Source organism: Tiliqua scincoides, chromosome 3, assembly GCF_035046505.1.
Source record: "Tiliqua scincoides isolate rTilSci1 chromosome 3, rTilSci1.hap2, whole genome shotgun sequence".
Lineage (NCBI taxonomy): Eukaryota > Metazoa > Chordata > Lepidosauria > Squamata > Scincidae > Tiliqua > Tiliqua scincoides.
Window position 1 is genome coordinate 19,516,136 of NC_089823.1, and position 6,000 is coordinate 19,522,135.

Genomic DNA, 6,000 nt, shown 5'->3' on the forward strand with positions numbered 1-6,000 from the left:
CCCTAAAGCAGCATTGCATGTTCCTTCCCTTCCCAGGAGGCTTGTGCTGTATCCAGCGCAGGATTGTGGCCAGAAGAGGCTTAGCCTGGGTAAGGGCTGCTGGCCCCAATGGGTCTCCTTGGACTTGCGCCACCTCTGGAAGTGCACAAGTTTGAAGAGAGTGGAGTGGCTTGAAGCTGCTCCGTTCTCCCTAGGCACGGGGGTTGGGATCCGGCATAACTGCCGGATCCCAGCCCCGCCTCCCTGCCCGCCCTTCCCCCACCTAGGGGAGACTGGGAGCAAAGCTATGCTGCAAAGCAATGCTGGCTCCAAGGGCATTCACAGGTGGTAAACAATAGAACAGGCTTGAGCAGAGGTGAAGGCACTGCAGAGATCCTACAGTAAACATTTGTTGACCAACAGTGATGCTACTGATTTTATCCCACTTTTCAAAATATTCTATTTCAAGGATTCGCAACCTTCATTAGCATGCTATGATATGGTCTAAGCCCCTCTTGCAGCTGCATTTTGAAGGGCCAGGGTTCCCTATAGTTTCCATTGTAGTATGCAACCAGTGGTAAAGGTACCACCAATGGTACTTGCAGTGGTTTCTGGTGGTACTTATGCGTCCCCCGAATGTCTGCTGCCCAGCAGCAAGACCAGCAATGTGATGCAACAAACAATGGTAGGAGGCTTGGTTCAGAGCTCCAAAGCATGCTGTTAAAAGCCTTTTCATCCACCCAGGGGGGACACACACACCACAAATGCCCCAACATCACTAACGTTGCGGAGATTCGGAATAACCCCATCATGCTATATACCGATGCGGAATTTCCAGCGGAATGCAATGTGAAAAACTGGATTGAAATAGCTCCTTTTCATCAAAAGTTATGGTCAAAAAACTGGAAACAAAAAAAAATGCATGGAACTCTATGGAAAATGAAACTGAGCCATATCGTAGGTTTACACGCGAGTAAGCAAACTTGCCATAGTTAGTCGAAAAGGGCAGGCTGAGAGGAATCCAATGACACCAGAATGGTTCCTATCCAATGAAAGCAGCCCCCAAAAAACACCCAAGAAGGAAAGAAGACGGAAGTCCCTCCCTCCAAGAAGACGAATGTATTGAGCCCTATGGAAAGTGAAAGTGAGCCACGTGGTCATGTTTACTCGCGAGAAAGCAAACATGCTTTGGCTCCTGGTCAAGTCAGGCAAAGGGGAATGCAAGGCTAGCTGCATGGTTCCAATCTGATGAAAGTGGAGCTCAGCAAGTGTTCCAGAAGGCAGCACCCCCCAAAGAATAAGAGGCTTCAGCTGGTAAGGTCCATTTTATTTGTTTTTAGACTAGGAAAGCTAGGTAGGTCCTGGTAGTGCTATGCTTGAAATATAAGACTTTACACTGGGGAAGGCTGAAAATCTCACAGGTATTTTTGTGGAGGGGTGTTCTTACAGGCAGGCAACAGAGAAAATTCTCTTGGTGAAACAGGGCTGGCTTCCCCTTATTTAATTATTTGTTTTTCTTTATAATTATTTATTTTATTTTGCTTGATGATGTCACTTCCAGCCATGACAACACTTTCAGTGGGTCCTAGACAGACTGTCATTCTAAAAAGTGGGTCCCAGTGTTAAAAGTTTGAGAACCACTGTCTTAACTCGAAACAGGTCAATTAGACATTCTTGGGGGGGGGGGGGGCGGTGTGTGTGTGTGACACCCTAATGACCAAAATTCTGGAAATCGTGGCTTTTAGGAATAATACCATCATGTTATATACCATTTGATGCAGAATTTCATCCATTGCTTGTGGGGAAATATTCACTGCATTTATTTTCTGGCCATTATTATTATTCATTTCAAATCCTGAGCTGCTTAGAGGAAGGGTGGTATAAAAATATGAATGAATGAATTAATAATTAATAATAATTAATTGATTATGTCATATGGGGTGACAAAAATTTATGGGCCCTGGGTGTCAAATGACCTCGCTACGCCACTGGACACCTCCAATAGGTGTACCATGCGAAGTGAAATGGCAGGGGATAAATGTTGAGAAACGCTGTTCTAAACCAATTCCATGCAATGCTGTAATAGGTGAGATGGCGTGTAGGCTGCCATAAATAAGCCTCCTGCCCCCACTTCATTATGGGTTAATCTTCTGAGAGATGAAGGCAAAGGGAGTTCATCAGGGATGAGAAGCTGGAGTGGCCTCATTCAGGATGTAGGTGGATGCTTTATAATACCTTTTCTCTGACCAACGTGCTCCAGATGTACTGGCAGCTGCCGTTCATTCTTGAGTCAGTAAGGTCAAGAGCAAGATGCTGAGCAAGACTGATGCTCCAGGTAGCTGCCTATTCTTTTGCAGCAAAGCACAGAAAAGGCACTTGATCCTTGCTTTCAGCCAGAGGAATGCTACAGACCCATCACATTGTGAAGATGGATGGTTCAATTGTTGCCTTAAGATAACTACCCCCCCCCCCATGGTAGGGCTACTTTTAGGAAGTTAACAGAACGCAACGATGAGTGTGAAAAGGGCAGCTGAAAACAAATTGTGGAATGTGATTAAAAGTAATGCCTAATTTACCCAGCCAAATTGAATTTGCTGACTTGTAAACAGGATTTGCATAATCCAATATAGGGGGGGAAAATTGCCTATGAGGTTAGAGCACTTCCTGGATTTTTAACATCCTCCGCTTCGAAGCAACCATTTTTGATCTGCAGAACAAAATGTAGTGACAAATCAGGAAAAAGAAATAAACAGAAAAACCCTGGATATGAAATTAGATGGCCTCGTCGTTGAATTTGGCTGCCTAGACAAAAACAAGGAAAGGAAAACCAATTTCAGCGGTACAGTGTTTTTAATGTGCCAGTTTGTTCATTGGCTATTATGGTCAGTTCTCATTATCTACTAGGTTAGGTTCCTGGAAACCCTAGTGGATAGCAAATTCACAGATAAAGAACCATTGATCCGATTCCTATGTAATCAATAGGGTTAGGTACAAGGGGTACCCTACTGGGGGAAGGGGTACCTTCCCTGCCATCAGAAGAATCCAACACAGACCGTCAGGAAGCCAGCAAAGGGCAGTAGGAAGTGCCAAAATCTCTCTGAATGCTGCAAAGACCTTCTGGAGGCTGCAGGGAGCTTCAGAACTGCCCCCACAACCAGCACAGATCCTTTAAAATGACCAGCAACAGCTTCCGCCGGCCATTTTAAAGGGGTCTGTGCTGGTCACAGATGCCATTCTGAAGGGCTCTGCAGACTCTGGAAGGTCTCTGCATAGCAGATAATGAGAACAGAGGCATGAATAATGAGAGAAGGTACCCATTCTGCCCTTTGCAGATAGTGAATTTGCATATAAAGAGGGCTGTATTTCTAGTGTAGGCAAAAGCACATGTATACTGGTGTGCACCACATGAAACAATTCTGTTGCATGTACATGCCGTGAGATGGAATTACTGGCTATGTCTTCCTAATGTAAATACTACATATGTAGCTCCATAGACATGTGCGTTTGCTATACACATGACGCTAACTATGTGTGAAGTCTATGTGTGAATCCACAGAACCACACAACTAGTTGACACACCCATGAGTTCTCTGTGCTGGTACTTCTCAGGCCGTGAACCCCCCACATGCTGCATTTGAAATTGTGGGGATACGGAATGGGGCTCTGATGTTCAAAGAGTCACAAATTGCGTTGGGCATGCACAAGCCCTTCAATTCACTGACGTAGCTCTTTGGATCCTGGCCATCATTTTCCTACACAGAAGAGGGTTTCCTCTTAGAGGGGTAACCATGTTGGTTTGTTGCAGCACAAACAACAGAGTATCCTGTGGCTTCCTCCTGTCTAGTCTTAGTATACTTCCCTGTAGTTCAACCTGTGGTTTTAGTCTTATCCTCAGGAGCCTCAGAGGGTATACCCACCCCTTCTTCTGTGTGACAGTCCTTCAGATACTTTCAGGCTTTAGATGTGCTGTAGCATGAACTTGGTGAACTAGAGCCCACTTTCAGCTCAATTCTGAGCTGTCTGGCATGCGGGGCTGCCAGGGCATCAAAATGACAGCTGTGGCATCCTGAGCATGCTGGGCAACCACTGCCGACTCCTCAGTGGAAAGTAGCCTCGTAACGTGGCTACTTGACTCTACGCCTGTTATTGAGAGGGCACGGAGTAATTGAGTCCCATGTCAAGTCGAGAGGCTTGACATGTAACTCTGGATCCAGCAGAGCTGAGCTTCACCGGTCCCGTCCCCTCCCTGCCTGCTCCATCCCCCTGCCAAACCTCCTCCCTGCCCTTCCCCTGCCCCAGAACGCCACCTCCCCACACGGCCCCATTCACTTCTCTGCCACCCTGCAGTACAGGCTACGCCGGATGGTGTATTACCAGCCTCCAACAGGCATTGTCCAAGCACAAGTTTGCGCAGGGCCAGCTCTGGCACTCAGCTGGTGCTAACCCTCACAAATTTGCTTTATGGCACGTTTGCCACGGTGCGTGCTGGCACTAGGCCAGTGCACCGAGTTCAGGATTGGGCTTTCAATCTGGTTCACGAAGTGTTATCCTCAATGGCAGATGGAGACACGTATTGATAAAGACTGAGAACCCTCTGTTTACCTTTTTCCCCCTCTGTACACGAGTGTGTGCATGAACTGCTGACTGTACATCTGATAAAGCCCACACCAGCTTATTCCACAATAAATCTGTTAGCCTTTAAGAAGCCACAAGCCTCTTTTTTTGGCTTTGCTACTGCAGAAATATTCCCCACTTAGCAGAGTTTGGTGCTCCTAGAATTATCTAATATCGAAGCACATTGAATGCAAACCGGCAACTGCTACACAGCGATTCAATTAAATGGGGATGCCATTAACGCGTATGCTTTCCCCTTCCCCTCGTTAATATTGACCACGCTGAAACAAAATTAAGGCAATGTGGTTGCGAGGCAATGTGGCTTGGACTGGGTCCCAACCATTCTTCATCCAGAGCACAAGCAATTGCAATTCATTGCAGAGGGGCTTCTATGAATAGGCAGCTTCCATCATTAATGAGCATCAGATACTCAACTCCCCACGGGAAGCTTCCGCTTTTAGTACGGAATTGTGGGAAGTTGCACCACAGGAGAATAAGCTGTATTGAGGCATGGTTCTTTACTCAGCGTGTGGTTGGCCTGTGGAATTCCTTGCCACAGGATGTGGTGATGGCGTCTGGCCTGGACGCCTTTAAAAGGGGATTGGACAAGTTTCTGGAGGAAAAATCCATTACGGGTTACAAGCCATGATGTGTATGTGCAACCTCCTGATTTTAGAAATGGGCTATGTCAGAATGCCAGATGCAAGGGAGGGCACCAGGATGCAAGTCTCTTGTTATCAGGTGTGCTCCCTGGGGCATTTGGGCACAGGTGGGCCGCTGTGAGATACAGGAAGCTGGACTAGATGGGCCTATGGCCTGATCCAGTGGGGCTGTTCTTATGTTCTTATGGTTTGTCTGGTGTGCATTTTTCACCCCAAGAGCTTCTTGTGTTTGGATTGTAGTATCTTCTGCTATAATTTTCTCTCATTATACTCATAATTACTCATTATTTTCTGAGTTGGTCCCTGAAAACATGAAGGGTTGTGTGTTGGTGAGATGGATAGAAGTTGGTACTTTTTTTGAGCTGTGGGATTCCTGCACAAGGTCTGTAGATTAAGATAAATGTATCTTGTTCTCTGCTACCCCAGAGAGCAGAACTAGATCTAATAGGCTTAAGCAGCAGGAAGGAAGATTTCAGTTGGATATCAGGGAAAAAAAAATTCTTAACAGTAAGAGCAGTTCAACAATGGGACCAATTACCATGGAAAGTGGCAGAACTCTCCCCTGGAGGTCTTCAAGCAGAAGTTTGACAGGCCCTATTGGAGATGCTCTAAAGAGGATTTTCCCATTTCAAGCAGAGGGTTAGCCTGATTCAGTGGTTCCACAAGCACTGTAAGTGCTTGTTGGGATGGGGCTACAGCAGCTATGTGATCTTCATGATTGTGCCACTGTCAGGACAAAAAGGCT